The sequence below is a fragment of the Peromyscus californicus genome, unplaced genomic scaffold, assembly GCF_007827085.1.
Source record: "Peromyscus californicus insignis strain IS unplaced genomic scaffold, ASM782708v3 Scaffold_16__1_contigs__length_79575227, whole genome shotgun sequence".
In the NCBI taxonomy this organism is placed as follows: Eukaryota; Metazoa; Chordata; class Mammalia; order Rodentia; family Cricetidae; genus Peromyscus; species Peromyscus californicus.
This window is the reverse complement of record NW_026294458.1, coordinates 30788628-30813511: the sequence shown is the minus strand read 5'-3', so window position 1 is coordinate 30813511 and position 24884 is coordinate 30788628. Positions and strand designations below refer to the sequence as shown.

General features: G+C 39.3%; 1 pseudogene; it reads right to left on the bottom strand.

Annotated features, from left to right (window-relative positions):
* Positions 1-15727: 15727 nt before the first annotated feature.
* LOC128111696 (uncharacterized protein C11orf24 homolog) lies at positions 15728-19776 on the bottom strand (annotated as a pseudogene).
* Positions 19777-24884: the final 5108 nt, after the last annotated feature.

The following is a 24884-nucleotide window of genomic DNA, read 5'->3' as shown; positions in this document are numbered from 1 at the left end:
GGAGAAGAGATTCTGAATTTTGAGCATCCCTGGAGCTTCAGTCCTTGGGATAGCAGTGAAGAGAGGAATCATTCACCCAACATTTACAGAGCTGTCTCATGAGGAAGCTCAGTGGGTGCTGGAGAAAACCCTGCTATCTGTGGCCCTCCACCACTCACTCTTCCCATGACTATGGTGGAGTCAAATCATGTTGTTAAAACTCATCAGAGGCAAAGAATCGTGCAAACAGGACAGGAAGGCATTGGAAAAAAATAAAGGATCAGTAAAAATAAAACACAGTTATAAAAATATTACTACCCAGGAGCCTGCTTTCATGAATTTGAATAACTTAACAAATGTCATAGGAGAGATACAATACCTCTGGATAGCAATAGCGAGACAAGCTGACATAAAATATGAGCTCATGGGATCAGTTTTTTGAAAAAAAACAGAAAAGAATATTACAAGAGATATAAGGGCAGTATTTATATGTCCATATAAGAAGCCAGAATTAAGATTGATGTCAGGAAACATGAAGATTTATACAAAAAAAATGCAAGATACAAAAAACATTCGAAGGAGGTGTCACATGTGCATAACATTCCAGATAGATAAAGGTCAATTTTCTGAGTGAAAATTATTTCCAACAATATAAATTAGGAAGATTTCTGGAAAAACTGTAAATCATATTGTACCTAAAGAACAAATTGGTTTACATGTAGTGGTAAGCACTCATATTTGGCCTACTAAACATACTGGACTTAAAAAATAAATAAAAACTAATCTTTTGGGTATAACACACACATTAAAATAGACATTAGTCACCTGGTGGGGGGAAAAATCAGATTTTTCTCAGGCACATTGCCAGCAAAATCATTCAGTCTCATAATATAACAATGCAATACTCAAGTCTCAAGAGGTAAAATATTTACCATCTAGTACTATTATATCGAATTGATTCTGACTAGAGTTGCTTGAAGAAAAAGCAGTGTCTGGAAAATAGTAATGAATAAAATCCTGAAGAGCTTTATGATACAACGTGCCGCTCCGATTCCTCATCCGGCTCCCATGAGCGGGCACCTAGGGAAACACCATGGAAAAGTGGAGAGTTTCAGGGGGATGACCGACATTGTAAATCTTGATAAAATCTGCATTAAAATGGTACATAGTTTAAAAGTTCTAGAAAAAAAGAGCTGTTGTCTCTGTGGGAAGTCCTGGGGTAGGTCATGTATGTTGCTATGAAAGCAAAAGCTAAAGGCGCCACGGTGGCATCTCATGTTTGGAGCTACCAAGAATACCAAGGACCTGCCAAGGAAAGACGCAGTCAGTGAGCAGAGCCAGCCCAAGGCAGTAGGAATGTGGGGCTCCTTGGGCCTGTGGAGTGTGTGTCATACATACACTGTGTGTCCTAGACACTAGACATGAAAACACAGAGTTTAATGTTTTATCTGCTAGGTTCCTATTTTGTTTCGTTCCTATACTTCCTTGCTATTGTTTATTTTTATTATTTTTTGAGAGTATAATATAATTACAACATACGGGAACTCTCTTCCCATTGATCCATCCTTCCATATCCTTTGAAATAAAAACCCCTGTGTAGCACTAATCTTAAAGAGTCTTATTAATAAAATCAAACCTGGAGTCAGGTATTGGGGTGAATGCTGGAAGATCAGAGAAGCAGAACAAGCCACAGTTACCTCACCTCGCCAGTTCCTCAGTTGGTCCTGTTTCCTCAGACTGGAAGCCTCTGAGTCCTCATCCAGAATGAATCTCAGCTGAACTGTGCTGCTCCAAAGCCTAAAAGCTTAAGTAGCCAAATGCTTAACTAGCCAAATGCTTAACCAGCCAAATGCTTCTAGTTTCTGGTCCTCACGTCTTATATATCTTTCTGCTTTCTGCCTCACTCCCTGGGATTAAAGGCTCGCTTTCTGGGATTAAAGGCGTGTGTCACCATGCCTGGCCTTGAACTCACAGAGATCCAGAGGGATTTCTACCTCTGAAATGCTAGGATTAAAGGTGTGAGTGCCACCATTTTCTAGCCTTTGTATCTAGTGGCTGTTCTGTCTCTGACCCCAGATAAATTTATTAGGGTGCACAATATTTTGGGGAACACAATACCACCACACCCCTGATCTCTTTAAAAGTCATGACTTGGTTTTTTTCATTAATTTTTTCATTAATTGCCATTGCGTACATATACGTGTTTTATATTTACTAAACTAGCAACTCCCTAACAACAATCTATAAACATTCGTCCTTCTACCCACAGGTAACTGTGCTCTTTAGCCTTTGTTATTTAATTATTCCTTCCTTTTGAAATGAGGATCTTTATGCTATGTCATTGTAAATTTGGAGTGTGCCACATGACCATTTATTTTCATAGAGGCTCACAGTGAAAAGATTACTTTATCCAGATTAGATTATGAGCGTGGACTTTTCATCCAAACATGTCTGTTCACTGAGCTTAGGTTTGGAGGTAGTACTGAAGATGCTGAGATTCAGGGACATCTTAAAGACAGATATCATGGAATGTGATGGTTTGAATCGCAAATGTCCTTCAAGGACCATGTTTTAAAGGCTTCACTGTCAGCATGTGGAGCTATTGGGAGGTGGCAGAAACTTGAGAGGGGAGGAATAATTAGAAAAATTAGGTGACTGGGAAGATCCCCTTAAGGAGTACATGTCTTTCTTATCCCGGGACTTCTGTCATACTCTCTTCCTTGGCTATGATGTGAGCTGTTTTCTTCTGCCACTTAAATCCATAATATACCCCATAACCTCTGGCCTTAAAGCAAATGGACCAAACTGTCATGGAAAAAAAGTCTAGTACTATCAACCAAGTCAATCCTTCCTCCCTTTAGCTTGTCTCTCTTGCCTGTTCTGCAACAGCAACAGAAAGCTTATGATGCTGTGCCTGGCAGAATTTTTATACACAAACACAATGGTTTATTTCTAAATTTTGCATGCAAATAAAGTTGTTTAAACTGTTTTAGCCTGTTCATTTTCCTTAAAATAGTATAACAATAGTAGTACTAAACTCATAAGTTTGTCTGAGAAAGGAACTTCATATATAAAGGTTTATTAATGTCAGCATGTAAAATGTTAGTTCTTAGTATTTCATTGCATTATTGTTAATATTAATAGAGTTAATTTCAAAGAAGTCACCCTGAAGAAAATGCACTGCTCTGACCTTACAAACATCCTTTCATGATGAAGTCTACAAAAAGGGTATTTATAATAGATTTTTATTTTAAGCCCCAAATTGAAGTAATAATAAATAGGATATTCTTTGTGCTTCTGTTTCCATCTGAAAGGGGCTAATTTTAAAACATCTTCCCTGTAGGCAGGTGAATAAAGTTTAAAGCTCCTATCATTCTGTGTTATACAAATAGGCCAGTTACCATTGAGTTTCTGACTTTCACCATTTTCTGTGTATTCAGATATGACTCGATACATTTTGAGAATCCTCAGGTAGGAGGCATTTTAAGATTTGTCAGACTTATATAATATTTGTTGATTACAGAGGGCCAAGTGTATTCAGATTCAGGAAGTATGGCCAATTTTATATCCTCTCTTCTTCTATAATTTAACATGTAACTAGTTGTGAAGGCAGAATGTGGGGTGAACTATATGTCAATTGATTGTACCAGAGAACATTCAAATCTAAAACATATTTTAAATTCCAAATGATTGCATCTCAATGATTCAAATAAACTTGAAGAAAAAAATAGCATTTTTAGATTTAATGATGACCTCATATTCTTCAACATGCAATGTGTTATCCTCAGCAGGACAAGGAAGGGCATTCACAAATTATTAATCTTAGCCTGTTCTTAACTATGTCCCTTAGTTATTCATATGAAGACTATAGGGCTGTTTTTTATGATGCCTAGGAAGTAGGAGCTGTATATCCTTAGTGTCTTTATTGTGTTGGCTTTATACACTTTATAACACTGGCTGCCTTGGTGCTCTACTCCATGCCAAGAGTTTGATGTAGACAATGTGCCTTAACGTCTTCCTTAAGCACATGTGGGGGCTCCCAAGACATGCCTTCTGTGAATACCAGCACAGATAAGTATCCATGAAACTGTCTCTGCCTTTCCTGTCTATTTACTGAAGCAGTGGGTATCTGGACCTCTCCTGGTTTTTGACAATACTTATTTACTTGTCATCACAACTAATGATGGATATATCTCTTAAGATGCTGTGGTATTGGAGTTGTATCCGGCATGTAAAATATTAGCTGTTGGTAGGCCACTCCTGTGTTAGCACATACTGGGTATGAAGGTTTCCCATACTTTAAACCTCTACAAGAGTTCCAGAGTAGTCACATGACGTCATATACTTTAGATTTATCAGACGTGGTATAGACAGTAATCTAACAAGCTCACAGGTGAACAATTAGTGCTGACATAGAAGACCAGGATTCCCCCATTCTTCATATGGAGAGCAGTTGGGGATAGGGACAGCTCAAAGCACATTCATGTTGTTTCCCTCAAGTCTTCTCCAGACAGCAAAAATGAGAGACAGGATCTTTTACTCAAATGAAGATACATAGTTGACTCATAAAATAAGATTAAGAACTTTCTGTGCAGCATTTGCATGTCAGCCTCTCACCCAATTTTTAAATGCTTAGGGGATGCCAAGAAAACTAAGCTGTAAATACACCTAGATCAAGACAATATAACCAATGCAATACATAGTGGAAACACTGGAAAGGGGACACCTCATTTTTATTACATGAATCTCAAAGTCTCCTTGAAAATTTGCCCATATTTGCTAGGAGATACTATAAAAATAAAGACAGTTATCCTTGGAGACTCTTTGTGGTTTATATAGAGAGATCATGAAAAGAGTTAACAATCAATACAACATAAAACAAATAATGATGGATTCTTACAGCATTGAATAGATGCTTTGAAAGAAGAACTTTCAAAACTCTGCCCATAGCAGAGAACAATAGCTATTACCTAGACTTGGCTCAAAACTGTAAACTGTTGAATATTTGCTTAGCAATTTCATGACTTCAAGTTTTATAATTTTTTGTCCTGTTCTCTCAGACCTGGTCTCATTTTGTTCCTCAGGTAGGCCTTGAACTCCCAATTCTCCTGCCAAGACCTGTACCTGCTGGGGTTACAGGCATGCACCAGCAAATCCAGCGGTGCATTGAAAATTTTCTCAGCTATGAATTCAAAGTGAATACTCACCTCAACAGAGGAACAAAGTAGAGAGAACCATTTAAAAGAAGCAAAATTTTGAGGCACAAAGAAAATTTCCCTCACACTAAAGCTATGATCTGCGCTTGGAAGCAGTTGGTTTCCTTTTTGAGACACACAAATATTCTTTACCTAAATATGCAACATTCTTTACCTAAAATATGTAAAATAGTTACCTCTGCCCATCTAAAACTTAACTTAAAAATATATATATACACACATACATATTTTGACTGCTTTTACTCCAAATACATATTTCCCACAGGAGATCAAGATCTAGATTTAGACAGCATGAATGTTTTCCATGAAGTCACTCCCTTCATATTACTCCATCTTTTATTATTGTGAAAACATACCTGAGCAAAAATAACTCAGGCCACGGAGAATTGTTTTTCTCCAAATGGCCATGAGCACTTGCTGCATAAGCCTTATGGCCAAAGTTCAGATCCCAAGACTAACGTGAAAAGCCAGATGTGGTAGCATACATCTGTAGCTCTAGCATTTCTCCGTGAGACAAGAGGTACAGTCAAGAGAATCTCTTGGAAGCTTTGGGACAGCTATCCTGGAGAGTGCAGTGCGCAGTAGAAACAAGACCTGCCTCCAACAAAGTGGAAGACAAATCGATGGCTTGAAAAGGTTGCTTTCTGACCTCAACACACACCACCCTGGCACATGGAACTGCATTCACATACATGAAAACTAACACAGATACGCATGCATGCACACACACTCACTCACTCACTCACTCACACATGATACACGCATATGATGAATAAGCAGACAAATTGTGGGTTCCTGCCCCACCGGAAACTTAGGTCACCTGTGAAGAGGTAGCCTGGAACTGAGGAAAGGTAAGTGCCCACTGCTTGCCTGTTCCCCCAGCCTTCCTCTTACCCAGAGACAATCATATGGAGCGGGGGGGGGGGGGGGGGGGGGGGGGGGGGGTGTCAAGCAAGAACTCATTTATTGTTAAGCAGTAAGCCACTTTTATAGCAAAAATCTCAGAACCCTAGGAGGGGGTGAAAGGACCAACCAATCATTTTAAGGGTCACCTTATTTACAAATTGTTTATGAACTGACATCATCTCCTGATCTTAGTATCTTATCTCAGAACAAACAACTTGAGCTAACTTTTTTCCTCACCATTTGTCTCTAATTTCCATACAAACAACCCAAGCTAACTTCTTCTCCACACTACCCTTTGTATCTACTCTCTGGGCAAACAGCTTAAGCTCTATTTTCTAACTTCCTCTCGGCACCCTCTTTGCAGCCCATGTATGCCCCACAACAAATAATCAACTGAAAAGATGTAAGGCACATTTAGGTTCATGGTTTCAGAGCTTTCAATCTCAGGTTGGCCAACTCTGATGCTTTTAGGCTTGTGGCCAGGCCAAGATATTAAGAAAGAAGAAAATGGCAATGATACACACCTCATCACAGCCAGGAAGGAGAGACAGAGAGAGAAAATGGTAAAGAAATATGACACACCCATCAATGTGATCTACCTAAGCATTGCCTCATAATGGCTCATTTAACTATGGTTGGATTGATCCATTGATGAGTTACTATTCTCATGATCGAATACCTTCTCAATAGAACAACCAGCTTGGAACCAAGTCTTCAAAACACTACTCTTTTATATGGGCTCCTCTTACGCAAGCAAGTAATAAACAGCCTGAAATGTCTTCTCTCATTTATCTTGTTCATTGTTATTGTTCTGTAGATTTTGTTATTGTTTAATAAAAACCTCTTTTTTTTTTTGAGCACTCCATGTACTTTCATCCTTGCTATACTGATCAGCAATTTCCAAATTGAGATCTGTAAGTAATCTTAGTGGTATATCCTGCCATCTTTCCTTATCTTTCTTCTGTGATGTGGCCTAATGCCTTTGCGACCTTAAACTTGCTTGTCAGGAAAAGCAGGAACAGCAATACCTACAAATGTCCTGTCAAGAATCCCTAGATACAACAAACTAATCCCTACTATACTCAAAATGAAAAGGAAATGAAACATACATTCCTTTTTATTTTCAGTAACATCTGAAGAAATCAATTATTTTGTATGGAAAATTTTGTGCCATGCAGTTCTGCGCATTGCATGAGAAAATAATTTCACACTGGGCACCATCTGCAGAAAGCATAAAAATGTTCAAGCCATCCTTGAGCTGGTAAATAGTCTGTAGTGAAGATGTCTAGTACAATCAATTTCTGGTATGCTAGTCTATCATCGATTCTATGACTATTAGGGCCTACCTAAAACTGAATTTTATTCATCTCTTATCGGGTTTAAGTCAGTGTTACTTACACACAAAAAAACCTGCTCCTTTATAAGAGTTCAAAAAAAAGACATGTAATAATGCTTTTATTTTCATAATATTCATGAGAAAATAAGCTTAGCAATAGGTTACTTACTGACGTAAGATTAATTAAAAGTGCTGAATGCAAATTAGGAAGAAAAGCACAAATAGAGTGAGTATAATTCATAGCAACACTGAATAAATAAGATGAAACTGATAACTTTATGGCCTATTTTAAAATAAAATGGACACATTCATTATTAAATGTTAATTATTAAATTGTTAATGTTTTGATGGTCCAAATTTTTGTAAAGCTATTGAAAAGTATACTAAGATTATTGAAATTCTTCTGCCCTTTGCCCTAGTACTCAGGATAATCAAATATGCATAAAAAATTGTGTATATTTTAAAATATACAAAGTCTTATCATTCATAATAGATAAAGACTATGTTCAATATTGATTTAAATTACTTACATTGTGCACTTACATTATTACACACAATTTACAAATTGTGCTTTCTAGGAATATTTAATGGTGTTGAATGTTCTCTGAAGATGAATAAAAGATGAGAGAAAAGTCATTCAAAAATACCAGTTCCTGTATTTTTTAAACAAATACAGAAATATGGGGTGATCGATACAAAAAAGCACCCCCGTATATACAGAAAAAGTATCCCTGCTTGATAATGGATGCTTTATGATTTTTGGTTTTTATTCTTCAGAAGGTGCATATTATTCTTTGCATTATAAAAATCATTAGAGATGAAGGTGGAGAAAAGAAAATTAGTACTAATAAATATAAGGAAAGGAGAGAGACAAAGAAATTGAGAGAGGAGAAAAGGGCAGCAGGGAGACAGAGAGAAGGAAGGGATCAGGAATGAGGAAGCATATCTTAAATGTTCCCAAAATGAGACCCAGGAAGCCTGCAGGAAGAGGTACCCCCACCTGCAACAGGTAAAGCCCTTAATGTTCTAATTGCTAGACAAAATTATGCCAATACTGGATTTGACTTCATGTCACTCCTAGAATTATTAACAGACAATTCAGGCTTTGGGATAAACATTATGTGAAATGTGAAGAATATCATCATGTTCACACCCAGTTGCCCTGTGTAGAACTATTTACTTGTAAAGACACATATTAATAGGGACACAAATCACCAGTCAGAAAGGATATTGGTGAGGAAAAGTCACCATCCTTTTAACAAGGACACTCATTCACCTTAGAGTATATGGCAGCCTTCCCAGGTGCTCAACCACGAAACAGGATATTATACCTGCTTCCCTCATCAATAGACTTGAAATCCTGCCATCAGTTTAGTCACACAAATTTGAATTCCCAAGTCCCTAGGTCCTCTGGATGCCCCTATGTATTATTGAGCCTTTACTCAGCAAGTTCATTTAGGTTGGTTCTTTCCTGTTCGTTTTCCACATGTGCTCTGAGACATCTTTTAAAATTCAGTGTTGGCTTGTTATTTATTTGTATTTTGCATGCTACTATGCCTACTCTATACCCAAAAATACTATCAAGTTTTTGCTATAGAAAATTAAGAATCATTATTTAAAATAATAGTAATTTCAATGGATACAACTATACACCACCAGCTATGAGACACTCATTCCCCTAGTTTTTGAATGTTGATACTGAAGAGTTCTCAGTGAGTCAGTCTCCACAACGTACCAAACATTGCATTCTGTTACCTAGAGCAGTGCTGTGTTCAGTAGTTGGTTTAAATGAGACTGTGAAGATCTTTATAAGGTCACATGACTCTGTGTTTACAGACTCATGTTTGAAGTAATGGGGATTGAATCTAGGGCCTTGGGCATATTAGTCAAGTGATTTATTAACAAAAAATATACCCAGTTCTAGAGCCTCTCACATGACTTCATTGTATTCAATCTCATCCTCTGCTAGATGCTACTTTCTTACTCTAATAATACCTAGAAATTGGTTCTGAAAACTTCCCTCTGAGCACTTCCTATATGCAAATTTTAATTGCATGCCTGCTTTTGGGGGGATCCCAATCTGAAATAGTGCCAGAAATATTTGGAAGATGCAATCCTAAATTAGGGGATCTAAAACCAAAATCAAATTCTACAAATCTTGGCTAGCTGGCAAGGAGGACCCTGTCACTAAGCTTGATGCATAGATGTCTTTTGTAGATGATCATAGTGCCATTGTTAAATTTTCTACTTATGAATTGGATGACACATTGAAAGAAAAATACATTTTAAGAAAGGCAGAATAATTTTTACTATAAAGACTGTGATGTTCTGTAGCTGTTATTAGAGGCAACTGATTCTTTGAAAATGATAATGAAACAGAAGTGGTGAACAATTAAGCACTAAATGCGAAGTATAGATGTTGTCAAGTCAACATATTAAAATACTGTCATTTCCTATAGCTAAGGAGCTTTCTGGGCTTTCCACTGTTAGATCATCCACTTCAATTGCCATAATCTCACTGCAGCTGTGGATAAGTGTAATGGTCTGTGGATGTTCTGGCAGTCCTCTTAACCTTAGGCTACAACTATCTTCCTATTATTTCAGACTCTTTGCATCATGAGAAGTTGATATACTAGAGTTAGAGATGTTGTTTACAGTTGGGACAGTGAACAGCATACTTAGCACCAAGTGATGATTCCCATATTACTTCATCTCTGTGGCTTAATTTACTGTCTGTGACATATTTGAATAGCAGAATAATAAGCTTAAAATGAGAATAAAATAGATGTATGCTCATAAAATACTTATACTGTGGCAGGTGATATTAAATATGTGCTATAAAATATTAGCTGCCACCTTAGTTTCTCTAAGTCAGCGCTGAATTGTGAGGAAAAGTCACCATTCCTTTTGTAAAGACACTTCTTCACCTTAGAGTACATGACAGCCTAACTAGGTGCTCAACCATAAAACAAACTATTATGCCCATTTCACTTGTTAACAAACTTCAGAGAGCCTGTGTAGCAGGAATCTTAAAGAGTCTTACTAATAAAATCAAACCTGTGACAAGTTATTGGGGTGAATACTGGAAGGTCAGAGAAACAGAACAAGCCACAGCTAACCTCACCTGGCCAACTTCTCCACTGGTCTTGTTTCCTCAGACTGGAAGGTCTGTGTCCTCATATCTGAATGGCTCTCAGCTGAACTGTGCTGCTCAAAACCTAAAAGCTTAACTAGCCAAATGCTTAACCAGTCAAATGCTTAACCAGCCAAATGCTTAACCAGCCAAATGCTTCTAGTTTCTGGTCCTCACGCCTTATATACCTTTCTGCTTTCTACCATCACTCTCTGGGATTAAAGGCATGAGTCACCAAGCTTGGCTGTATCCTTGAACACATGGATTTCTGCCTCTGGAATGCTAGGATTAAAGGCGTATGCTACCACTGCCTAACTTCTATGTTTAATATTATGGCTGTTCTGTCTCTGACCCCAGATAAGTTTATTAGGGTGCACAATATTTTGGGGAACACAATACCACCACAAGCCTGTCATCAGCTTAGTCACACAAATTTGAACTCCCAAGTCACTAATTTCTCTACCTGGTCCTCCACACTATTGTGCCTTTACTTAAGAAGTAATTTTTTTTCCTGGTCATTTTCCACATATGGTCTGACTCAGACATCTTTAAAAGATCTTTTAAAAATGTATTGGTCATGTTTCTTAAAGGTATTATATTCTTATCCTATCAGTGACTGGTCCTATTTTAAAAATCTTTCTCCTTCTTTGTTTACTTCTTTCATATTTTGCTGCTCTAGGATTTCTTTTCACTATACAAATCTGTTCAATTTGAATACTTTTGGAACCAACTGATTTACCATTCAAAAAAATAGTGCCCCATTAGTGATAGATGACAGCAAAGCTCTCATCTGGATAGCTAAGTTTTCAGAGCCTGATGACTAGAGAACATGGTGGCTAGAGATATTTAGAGATTTGCCCATTGTAAACTCTAGAGTAGAGTATATCTTGAGTGTGCTATACATTGCATGGATTTTCTACCCTATGGGTTTTCCAAGACAGCTTTGAATAGTTTACAAAATTAATAACATAAATTTTAGTCAAATGTACTATTTCCTAGATTAATGGAGACTAAGTAGACTATTGGGAGTATAGATGAATCATAGGGAGTTTTATTAAACTGCATTGCTTTGCCCACCTTACAGTACTTTTTATAATAACTATTTTCTCAAGGTTTGGCAAAAAAGTTAAACATGAACAGCTGGTAAATGTGTAGTCAATTCCGTAACTTCCATGACCAGAATCCATTTTTCACTCCTCCATTTCAGAGCCCTTATTCAAGGCCTGGAGAGATGGCTCAGGAGTTAAGAACTCTCACTGCACTTGCAGCAGATCAGAGTTTAGTACCCAGCATCTACACTGGGTGGTTCACAACTGCCTGTAGCTCCAGCTTGAGGTGATCCAACACTATCTTCTGAACTCCATGGGCATCGGCATGCCCCCAGACACATGCAAACATGCATACACACAAATAAAGCTAACACAAACCTTAGAGAAAAATTAAAGCCCTGGTCCAGATCCTCTTCTTCCATCATCCTAGACTTCACTCTCAGAAAAGGAACTCAAATTCACCAAACCTCTGGACAGCATAACTTCTAAGCTTCTTGTAGTCTTTCCTCCATGTCAGAGGCATTAAGATCTTTTCCTTATTTGTAAGGCATCAAATCTGATGCATCTTTGAGACTCTAAACTTGGATGTTTCATGTTATTATTCCTAGAAGGTCCTTTCTTGACAGGAAAAATTAAAATAAGCCAACCAACAAAAAACCTGCTTGATGTTTTTGTTATCCTTGGATAGAAGTTTATAGAAAGTGGCACAACAATATATTTCAAATACTGAGAATTGCTGTCATCTTTATGTTCTCTTCTTTGAAGACAGATATCTTCCTTATACAATGCCCCTAGCATTTATTCTAGTCCCAGGAAAATAAACATACTCCATATTTCTCTATTTTCCTTTATAGTCTCAATAAAATACAATACGGCCTCTTCTGTATATAGGAATTACCAGGAGAATTACTTTAAAAGTACAGGCTCAGTCTCATCTAGAAGATAATTTATTCAATAGATCAAGAAAGGCATTAAGTAATCTATTTTTGAAGGTGACCCAGGGCTGGGAATATAACTCAGTGGTAGAACACTTGCCTAGCATGAGTTTTTGTAGTGATGACCATCAAAACAACTAAAAATCCTAGAGGTACAGAGCCTCATTCACAATTTTACAGGACTAGAAACTTATTTTTTTTTTCTGCAAACTCATAGCTGATCATGATCAAAGCAAGTTATTCACAATACATTTGACAGTAATGGAAATGCAGCAATTAAACACAAGAAACAGAACAATCAAAAGACCAATTTGTAAGTCAGTAAATACTCAGCTATATGGAAATGAACATGAGATATTATCAAATTATATAAAAATTATATAAAAATTGCTTTATGAGCCAGGAACTTACATGAGTGGTGTTCATGATATAGAGCAGTTTGCATAAATTTCTAGAAAATACCCTCTCCTTCCACCTCAAAATCCAGTCCTTTAAATTAAATATGCACAAACAGGATTGCTAACATTTCAGTTTCTGCTTACTGAGATTTAAATGGATTTTCATGGCTAAAATATGTTAAGTAGTCCAAAGTTCATGATATCTACTTGGCATTACTGTCCCGTTTTACAGAGATGAGTTAAAATAGCAATTGCATCCCATATAGTCACTGGGATAAAATAACCTCTGAGAATATTATCCATGCTGCAATTGTAACTTGATACCAAGACATCAGAGACTGAAACACCAGGAGATTCAGTGATAGAAAAAAAGAAGCATTCAATTGAGATAATATTTAATTTCACAAAAACTACTAATGCACATATACAAGAATTTTCAAATTGTCACACAGATTGATTCAGATTTTGGAGCACAAGGTATATTACTCTCCTTTAAGAAACTCAACAATGGGCCAAGCAGCTCCTCAGAGGGTGAACAAGTTTACATATGACACTGTTCGCTATTCTAATATGAACTTACTGAGGGATGTTGGTAACCAGAAAATTAACTGCTCTAGGCCTCCTTACTGTTTCAAATATCAGTAAGCCCTAAAATACCTAGATATAACATGATCTAAATTCAAAGAGATCACACAAGGTTTTGTTATTCTAAAAATGGAGTCAAATGCCCTTCACAGGAGTGTTAGTTGTTTTCCCCAAGAGAGAACACAGAAAGCATTTTATCTTCTACTTGGAAGACTCTGAGTGGGAAAGATTCGCTCACATATAAGAAAGTACCATAGACCTCAGTCTTCTATACTGCAAGGAAACCTAAACTAGACATGCAGTCATGTGGAGAGAGTTAAAGCCAAGCAAGGATTGGATGCTCTAGCTTATTAGGCCACTTAGCCAGACTGGTGCATGAAGGAACTCATGTGACCCTTCTCTGGCTACCAGGTGACTACCATCACAACAGGAGACCCCAAACACAAACTGTCCAGTGAAGAAAGGAAATGAAAGAGGAGAGAGGAAAACCAAACCGAAAGAAAAGTATTAATCTAGGCAATCCAAGGCAACCCAAACCATTAAGTTTGGAATGGTTTATTATATAGATGTATAGAAAAATATCAGAGACCTCTCAGTTCCAAAGCAGACATCCTAAATGGATACAACAGAGTTCCTGTGTTCTGTCAGCTCTTATTAGGGGTTCTATAATAGAGAGTAATTTAAAGATCAAGAGAATATTTGAACTTTTGTCTCCATGATGTTTGTAGTATTTATCAGTAGTAGTGACTGAGGAATTCAGTTATGAATTTTATTATCAGCTGAATCCACACAAGCCGTGTTCATTTGGTTGGGTCCAGCCTCCATCTAAGAGCATGACAGATTGTTGACTTACCTGTGTTTTCTCTACTATAAGAGGGAAATGATTTGGGTTTGGTTATAATAACCTATTCTTCCAAGCTCACCTTCCTTAATTTCCTATTAATATTTCACCAGCTGATATGGGAAGAAAGAAGCTTCAAAGTGTGATGAAATTTAGAGGCAAATTTTCATTTTAAAGGGAAAACATATTATACTTTAACTCAGACATCTGCCTCTTTGTCGTTATTGTACCTGTTGTCATGCACTGAATGTATAAAGTAGGAATTAATGTTAATGTGACAATACTTTAAAAGAACCCCACTTAGGTATTCATTATTGTTTTCTACTATACATTTTGTTAGTATTTTTTTTCTGCAAACATCTTTGAAGGTCCATCATGATCATTTTTGAAGACAGGTAATAAAAATAATTGTAGACCTGCCATTTGTAGATACAGCTGTTTTTTTGTTTGTTTGTTTTTTGTTGTTGTTGTTGAGAGTGGTCAGTGCTTTTAATTCTGGTCAAGATTTCACACATGGTGGGACAAGAGGGCCAGGTCCCCTTGACCCTGGCCACTCTTGCATATGTGATCATTTAAAAAAATAACTATGAACTGTCTCACCCATTCAGAGGGCCTGATCCAGTGGGGACCCCTCAGCCATTGGTTCATAGTTCATGTGTTTCCATTCATTTGGCTATTTGTCCCTGTGCTTTATCCAACCTTGGTCTCAACAATTCTCGCTCATATAAACCCTCCTCATTCTCGCTAATTGGACTCCCAGAGATCCACCCGGGGCCTAGTCATGGATCTCTGCATCCAGATCCCTCAGTAGTTGGATGAGGTTTCTAGCACAACAATTAGGGTGTTTGGCCATCCCATCACCAGAGTAGGTCAGTTCGGGCTGTCTCTCGACCATTGCCAGAAATCTGTTGTGTGGGTATCTTTGTGGATTTCTGTGGGCCTCTCTAGCACTCTGCTTCTTCCTATTCTCATGTGGACTGTTGATTGGCTTGATCTGTTTGGGAGGCATCCAGGCAGTGGGACCAGATCTTGTGCTCATTGCATGAGTTGGCTGTTTGAAACCTGGGGCCTATGCAGGATTGTTTGGCTCGGCCTGGGAGGAGGGGACTAGACTTACCTGGACTGAGTCTACCAGGTTGACCTCAGTCTGTGGGGAAGGCTTTGCCCTGGAGGAGATGGGAATGGGGGGGGGGGGGTTGGGGGGAAGGTGAGGGGGACGGGAGGGGGGAGAACAAGGGAATCCGTGGCTGATATGTAGAACTGAATTGTATTGCAAAATAAATTAAAAAAAAAATAACTATGAAAACCCCTGATCGTGGGGTTGATCTGACATCAATTAAATGTGTCTACGCATGTGGTACAGCTCTGAAATTGCACCGAAAGGATCTGGAAGCACTTGGTTCATCTGAGGCAAAACAGAAGGCCATGGAAGAGGCCGGCCTCCCGGGGCCCTCACATCTCCGAGTCAGCGTACATGCCATTGATCAGGTAGTCCACCTGCGTGTAGTCCTTCTTGTAGCTCTCACAGGCTTGCAGGGCAAACATCACCAGGACTGCAATGAACAGGGTCACCCCAAGAGTGAGCACCGCCAGAAGTAACATTTTGTTCACCAAGGATGGAGTCAGGGGCTCAGTGGTGACCACTAGGTACTGGCCTTGGGCGCTGAGCTGACATGAGTCTGCGGTTGGCACCTTTGGGTCCCCGGAGCTCCTGGGTGTCAGCCCAGCAGAGGCAGTACCGGCTGTGGCTTTGGTCTCCACCCGCTCTGTTGTCAACGGTGTGCCTGGCCCACCTGTCCCTTGGGTAGGTAATGCAGGGCTTGGCTGTGTGGTGGGGGATGTGGCTTCCACTTCAGGGGTCGGGCTGGTGGGAGGCACTGGCACTGTACTGGCAGTTGGCTCCTTGGTTTGTGTCTGGGTGGTGGTCAGTACTGTAGAGGACACTGAAGTCACAGGGCGGGTAGTGGTGGGCTCCAGGGTGGTATTTAAAGGACTAGGTGTTTATCTCTCTGTGCTAGGCACTGGCTGTCCTGTTGTCACCTGGATGGTGGTACCTTGTGTCGGGGCACCTGAGGTGGGTGTGGGGTTCATGGTGGATGTGTTAGCAGGTGTGCTTTTGGTCGGACTCCGAGTCCTTGTAGGACCGCTTGTGTTTATGGTGCCTGTAGCAAGTCAAGGTGTGTGGGGCCACTGCTGCCACTGTGGCTGTTCTTGGTGATGTCCTGGCATTTGTACTTGGCACTTCTGTACTTGGTGTGCTGAGAGAGGAAAGCCCAGCAGTGGTGATGGGTAGAGTCTGCCCCACAGACGAGGGGCCTGACGATGTAGGTGGTACAAGAGTCCTGGAGGTCACACTGTCCGTAGTGCCCTCTCTGGTTGTTGGAGCGCTCCTGTTAGTCCAGTGTGTTGTCATCTCCGCTGTCACATTGGTAGAGTTCAGGCTGGCTGCCTAGGTCCCTGTGGTCGATGTGACAGAAGCAGGCGGCATTGTGACTGTTCTCTCGGTCTGTTTATCAGCCCTTAGATCTGTGTCCCTAGGCATCCTTTGCTTTACCGCCTTAGGCCACATCTTGGTTGTGACTAAGTGTCATGGCTCCTCAGACACCATATGGTTTCTAGATAAGAGCACGGAGGAAATCCAAACCAGCACCAGGGCTGCCCACCTCTTGCTGGTGAGCTGGAAGCAGGGCTGGTGGTCTCTGAGCCTCTCAGCTGGCCAGCCCTTCAGGCTATCAGTTGCCTTCTGCTTGGCCCAGGGATCAGAGGCAGCTGCTCAGTGCCGACTGGGAGGCCAGGCTGATGTCCTCCTTGGGCAGCTGTGGGCTTGGCATCCTGTACCTGCCATATTAAGTCTGGCTTTGCAGGTGAGAGCGGCTGGGCAGGGCACTCCCAGGCCATGGCATTCGCTGAGGCACATGTAGGACAGAGGCAGATACTCCTCTGCCGTATCAGACACACCCGGGCACGGCAGGCCTGTGGCCCTCGCACCGCAGCGCAGCCACTTCAGCGATTCAGCCCTGCGCGGACACGTGGACCGCAGGGACACCCACTTCGCTCAGCTCGCGGGTGAGCGCTGGGCCCCACCCGGACCGCCCCGGAAAGACCTTTTTTTTTTTTTTTTTTTTTTTTTTGAGGTTGAGTTTCATAGCTCAGACTCATCTGGACCTCTCTGTGTAGAAAGGCCAACTTTGAATTCATGATCCCCCTGCCTCAGCATGCAAGTGTTAACATTGCACATGTGTACCTCCACACCTGGCTCCTGACTGGTAATATTGATAAATTTCAAAGTGAAGAGAATGAAAAGATTCCAGCTACAAGCTGCCTAATACATCAATATGTATGTAGAGAAAAAGAATAATTGCACATCGTTGGTGGGAATATAAATTAGTATAGACATTAAAAGAGCCTAGAATTTCTCCAAAAAAACTAAAGCTGCCAGATGATCAAGTAATTTCACTCCTAGGTACCTATACAAAAGCAGATGAAATAAGTGTAACAAAGAGATACCAACATGTCTGTGTTTAGGGCAACACTATTCATAATAGCTATGAGACAGAATCACAGTAGTTGGACATCCATGGGTAAATGCTTAATGAAGAGATGCTATATAGATACAGTGGAATACAAATTCACAAAAGATTGAAGTCCTGATATATGCAGAAAAAAGGTTGGAATAAGAGAACACTTTGTTAAGTGAACTAAATCATATGCAGAAAGAATATATTGTATGATCCCTTTCACACGTAGAAGTTTAAAAAGAGGCAAGTTCAATGTCCAACAGGCGTTGCTAACAGTTTGGAAGGGAGAGAGGGGTAAAGTGAGATGGAATAATGGATGTGAAGTCAAAGGTAAATATACAGAATACATTCTAGTGCTTGGCAACATAAAGAAAGAATTTCAAGTATATACACTTCTGCTAGAGCACTCAATTTAATGAAATAATAGCATTTCAGGGAGAAATGGGCTCCAGTACAATGACAGTAGGTGACTTCAACACACAATTTTGATCAGTGAACAAATCAACCAAAGAAAAGCAACATACAACCATCAAAGCTAAAGTCTATTACTCTGAAGATTCAATGGACCTAACATATTATTTACAGCACATTTTATCCCTAACTGCAGAAAGCATATTCTCTTCATCAGTGTATGGAAAACCATCTACATGAGACCACATATTAGACAATAGAAAAATCTCAAAAAATTAAAAATTAAATTCCCACATACCTTTCCTAACTTGAATGGGATGAAGCAAAATTGTTTTTGAAAGAAAATTTAAGTTACACAGATACAAGAGGAGTAAAAAGCCCACTTTGAAAGAATCAGCCACTGAAAATATCAAAGTGAAATTAAATGGTTTCTTTAAAGCAAATGAAGTCGTTCCACTCCAAAATGTATTGGATATAGCAGAAATTGTAGTATGACAGGATCTTATAAAGATAGATACCTCAAAATTAGGGAAAACTTTCAAGTAGCCAACCTAATTATGCACTCAAGAAGCTAGAACATCAAGCCATACTCTCAAATTAGGGAAAGGAGCAAAACAATGAAGAAATAAGTGAAATAAATCTAAACAAGCCCAACATAAAAGACCAATAAGCAAAGAGTTAGTTTATGAAGCCATTAAACTATACGAGAGAACATGCAAACAGACTAAGCAGGAAAGAAAAATAATCCATTTCCTTTATCTATAGATACAAGGCTGGCATAGTATGCTGAACCCAGTACATTCCTGGTAAATGTTGGCATGAATTAGCAGTAAAAGTTGTAAAACTTTCTATCCAGTTAGTCCTTATTTCTGTGGCTTAATTTTATTTGGGAGCAAGAAATTAAGTTAACACTCTAAAATTTACACTAAGATAGATTTTATATAATATTCTATCCAGTCATGTGCATTTTGTATTGATTTTTAAGGTAATATTCACATACTTATACCACAAAAATCCAAAAGCTGTGTCCTTTTACACTTTACGTGAAATTTTATAAGAGTAAAATATTCAACAATAAGATGCTAAATTGGTCATATTTTCATCATGAGGCTGACTTTATTTAGCTTCTGAGTTTCCATGTGTATCTTCATTTTCCTACCATAACCCAACCACATTTCTTGGACATCAATAGCTTTCCAAAACAGTAAAGTATCTTTTTGGTATTTTATTAGGATTATAACTTACCTCTCATTTTTTTTTTTGTTTTTGTTTTTTTTTTTTTGTTTTTGTTTTTTTTTTGTTTTTTGAGACAGGGTTTCTCTGTGTAGCTTTGCGCCTTTCCTGGAACTCGCTTTGGAGACCAGGCTGGCCTCGAACTCACAGAGATCCGCCTGGCTCTGCCTCCCGAGTGCTGGGATTAAAGGCGTGCGCCACCACCGCCCGGCTTACCTCTCATTTTTTAATGTCATATTCTAATTTGGGAATTGTGGGAATTTTTTTACATTAACCTACACCTAATGACAAAGTGTTGGTGTTTAATTCAACAGACACGTTAAGCCTACATTATTAGCCATAGTGACAACAGTACACATCTAATTTTGTTTTATGTTGCTTCATTCTATGATATTCATTCTTTCTATCTGTCATCAATTAAGTTTCCTCAGATATGTACTTGATAACTGTCCCTGGTAATCACCTTCTCTGAAGGGCCCTGCTGAACCCTTTAATCTTCCTGGAAGCTTATCTTTTCTCAGTCGTAATAATGGTGAGTTTAAAACCCTACCTGATCTCAGGTTGGAAGACAAGGTAATACAATGAATGTTCTTTGCTTCTGATAGCTGAACTTCCTGCTGGATTGCATATAGATTAATCAAACTTCAAAAGGCAAAAGGTATCTTTTGTACATCAATGTAAGATATTTTCATGCTAACTATACCTTTCTTCCTTGCTTCTGAAGTTAAAAATTCATCAACAAAATCTAATTATTCTTCACAGAAGACATAAAATAATCGTTAAGGCTATGGATGGTCCAGACCTCACCTCCTGTGTATTTGGTTTAGTAGTCCAATGGTTCTCTGCAGAATACTAGAGAAAGACAATATGCATGGAAACCTAGAATGAGCAAATTGTTCAGTTCTTCATTGCTCAGATGAGCACATATGAGAGGTCAAACCATATATCTCCCAGACTAGGCAGATGTTTTCCTTAGGATGATGGAATGTGTTTAATAATTATTTAAAGTCCATCATACTCAGAGACTTCTGACAGTGTACAGATGTAAAGAAGACTCAGCAATTATCATCTTTAGTTCAAACGCGGTCTGCTTAAACATTCTTCAGAATCTGACGACCATGATGCAGACCTGAGCCCTCCCTTAACCCTCCACTGCTCCTCCAAGACATTCCTAGGGGGTGACGTATCCAGTTGGAAGTATCAGTAACTGCATGGCTCACTGCCTCTTTTCATTTACTTAGCAAGCCTGTGGATCTTTGGGGGAAAATGAGAAATGAGTTTCAAAAGAGGTTTTAACAAGTGAATGGCATAGTTTGCACCATGGGAGAAGAAAGGTAATAGGGTAAGTAATTAACATGTTTAGGGATTCATTGAATTTACCAGACTAAATAAAGGAACCATGGCTTGAGATGTATTGTAGCCAACATCATGCGTGAACACTTCTATTTTCTTTCATTCCTTTCTGAAAATGAACTTGAATCATATTCTTGCAGTCTCCTCACAAAGGTGGTGCTTGTGAGAAATTACATGTTATTGAGAGGCAGCACATTGTTATTGAGGTGTGTAATTTAATTTGAAGCAAAAGAACTCAAAGAGAACTTTTCACCCACACTATGACCCAGTTCTTCTGACAGTGAAGTCTTTACAGGAGATGAGAATATTCCTCTTTCTGAGACTATTTATTGGCCAGGAAATGCATACAAGGCTTGGATAAGGTATTATTTATCCTGTAAATATCTAGTTATAGTCTTCCGTGTTTCCACCCCACTCATTGCACACAGCTAAAAGTTCTCAGCATGGTCTAATGTGCCTTTCTTCAGCATGGGTTCTGGCTCCCTCTTTCTCACCACTCCCTCCAGCGGAAAGACTTGGCCCCATCATTCAGTGTACCTACAATCCCTGCAACAAAAGCACATGGTGGGAGGCGTTTCTTCCTGTCTTTATCTGCATCCCCACCCCCCACTTTCCATCAACAGGGAGCCCAGACTTGACCTCCTATGTTAAGGTAACAGTTCTCATGATATAAAACTTTTTATTCTGTTCCCACAGCTCCTGTGGCTTTTATAGTACCAACCACATCCAAAAGGTCCTGTTCCTGAACCAGACCACAGGTTCCTGGGAGATAAAAACTGTCATCTTCCAGTCCCAACCCCTATCTTCCCATCACTTAGAGCACAGCTGTGCCTGGAATAAAATAGGAGATCCATTATTTTAAATTTTTTGTTAAAACATTTATCTATTTATTTTATCTTTCCATGTAAGACAGGTGCTAGAGGCAACTTCTAGAATGGGCTTTCAATAAACTACCTCTTACACTCACAATCTTATGAAATCCTCTTCTCTTGTGTTGGATTTACTGAAACATGCCTAGTGATGATCTTGCAGCAGAGGCAGCAAGTTGTCACTATGGTGATATTTTAATTGTGCTGAAGTGTGATTTTATTTGTATGTTAATAAATAAAATTTGCCTGGAGATCAGAGGTCACATAACGAGGTCACATAGCAAAAAACAGGAGTCAGGCAGTGGTAGCACATGCCCTTAATCCGATCACATGGCAGGCAGAGTCTATGTGTGGTCAAGGACACAGCCAAGCATGGTGACACAAGCCTTTAATCCTAGTACCAACCACAGAGAAGTCTGTATAGACAGGCAGAGACGAGGAAATCGTGTGGCTGGGCTTAGAGCCAATGAGAAGGCAGAACAGGAAGGCAATAAAAACACAAGTCAGACAGGAAGAAGCTCTCTCTGGGGAAGTGAGGCAGTGAGGTGGTAAGATAAGGTAGTCGCGGCTCTTCGCTAGTTCTCTGATCCCTTTGGCTATTACCTTTGTATTTGGCTCTGTGTTTCTTATTTAATAAGACTGTTTAGAAATTCGTCTACATGTCACTTTTAAGATTAGGGTACTGAGGGACTGTGATGCCCACCTTTGTCATCTCTTCTCTTCCTGTTAATTCTCTCTGAGGAGCTCAGCTACTTGATGGTTAATATATTGTAAATAGGTCCATATGGTGAAGGTCTGAATGAAGAACCTGATCCCACTCATGGATGAAACGAAGACATCCATCCTGTGCTCAAAGTACAAAGGAAATTCTGTCAACCATCATCATGTGACTATCTCAAAGGAGTTCATCCCCCAGTTGTACTTTGAGAAAACAGCAATCTTTTGAAAGACCCTGAGCTGGAGGCCCTCAGCAAAGTCACCTTTGAATTTCTGACCTCCAGACACTCTATTGTCCTAAGCCTCTTAGACTGAAAATAATCTGTTTCAGAGGAAGAGATAATATACAGAATAAGGAAGAATTATGCTCAATTGTAAAACTCTAAATTACATGTTAGTTCCGTGAATTTGGTCCTGTAGCAAAGTAGTTTAGTCTAGGATTTGTGACACTTTTCAAAGCTCAGATATTCTTCCTACATCTTTCTTTCATTTTACTAATTTCCACTTAATTTAAAAGATACCGATTAAACCTCCAGTCTGCAAAAAACTGTTGAGACATCTGGGTATTCAACAGCAAAAAAAAAAAATAGCAATATGATTCCCTTTTCATGGTGTAGGGTTATTAAATCAGTCTTTCTACAGAGAGGCATGAAAACCTGGACAGGGGATAGTTGAAGTTACCTCACAGCACTGGAGAGATCAAAAGGTAGATGGAGACTGCAGAAGATTGGAGGTTTGAAGGACTGCAAGTGACCAACCATGGCAGGCTTTTCCCCGGGCTACCCCTGAGGAAGCCAATGTAGAACGCAGATGTATGATACGGTGCAGTGAAAGTGTGGTCACACAGGCACACTGAATCTCAAATAAATGATTGGAATACTTAGCAGGGAGGTTGTGCCGTGTTGCACTGTCTGGCACTGGTAGGGAACACGTTCTCCCAGGCTTTCTCCAGAACCCCAGTCATCTAGCTTTATATTGATTTTATGCCATGCTTGAGCTTTGCCTTCTGGCAACAAGAAGACTGCATGCCTTTGCCAATCAATATCTTCAGGTCACATCTACCCCGGGACCAGTGTGGGTTCCAGTAGGAAGGAACATTTCTGGCATGAACATTATTTAGACTTGGTAGTATGTGATAGTAACAACAGGAAACTGACTTTCAGTCCATTTTATTGCTGCGTTTAATTCTCTACAAGAAAAAGGAAAAAAAAATCACCCCTAATTTATGCTAGAGTATCCTGATCCCATTCCCATGTCTTGCTTGTTGGACATAGCTCTGTCTGTTGTACCAGCTTAACATAGAGATAGGATATTCCTTGTTGCTTACGCTCCAGAGTCTCCCAAATCCCCAGCACCTGCACGTTCTTTCTTTTTGTCCTGCTCTCTTGGAACAATGGAACGAATGTTAAACTGAGACTCCAGAGACCTAGGAGTTGCAACTCTAAGCTTGCTACATAATCATATGAGTTAAATGGTGTAAGTATATGGACCTGAGATCATATTCTCCTATGAAGTTGCTCAAGCTTTTCAACCCATTTGTGTGTGTGTGTGTGTGTGTGTGTGTGTGTGTGTGTGAATTCCTGAGTACTTATTTCCTCAAAATTACTTCTGGGTTTAAGATGTTGCTGTTTACTCCTTTATCTAGATGTCTACTTTCCCGTAATGGGGTTTTCCCTACCTTCTCTAACCAAGTTGTTAAACACCTTCCCAAGTTCAACAGATCAGTTCCCCCAAAGAAAGGAGGCTGTGTGGATAGCAGATCTCAACAACTTTGGGGATCTGGGATAGAGATTATCATCCAACAGCATTTACAATACTGGCCCTGGAGTCCTTCAGGCTCCTTTCCACAGTTCTGATCAGAACCAGGTTTTCACTACATACCATTTTAAATACATCTCTTAACTCTTCCTTTCTCCAACTCTCTGTCAGCTAGGCCTATCATTATCTCCAAGGTTTTCATTTAGGTGCTTTTCCAAACAGAGGCACAACTATGTACTCTGAATTATAAACCTAAGCAGATCAGAAAAACAAGCAAGACAAAGACACTATGTTCTGGCATTTTTTTTCTTTCTCCTATGACATGCTGAAATAAAACGTATAAAGATAGGTCCCTCTTGACACACTTTGTGCTAACCCTCAGCATCATAAAGCCATCGCAGTTAGCTTTACAGTTAAATATAAATGTGTTTCCCCACGAAACATGTACATTTTTAGGACATAAAAGACATTTAAATAATTTTCATTTCCTTTCTTTCTCTAATAAATATTGCCCAAATTACTTCATCTTCCTTAGCCTTGCTGTTCATTTTGTTAATGTTCAACAATTCCTGAGCCCACATTAAATTTCACAATAAAATAAAATAATAACAAATAAGGCAGCTTCCTTCCTCTATTTCCACTATAAT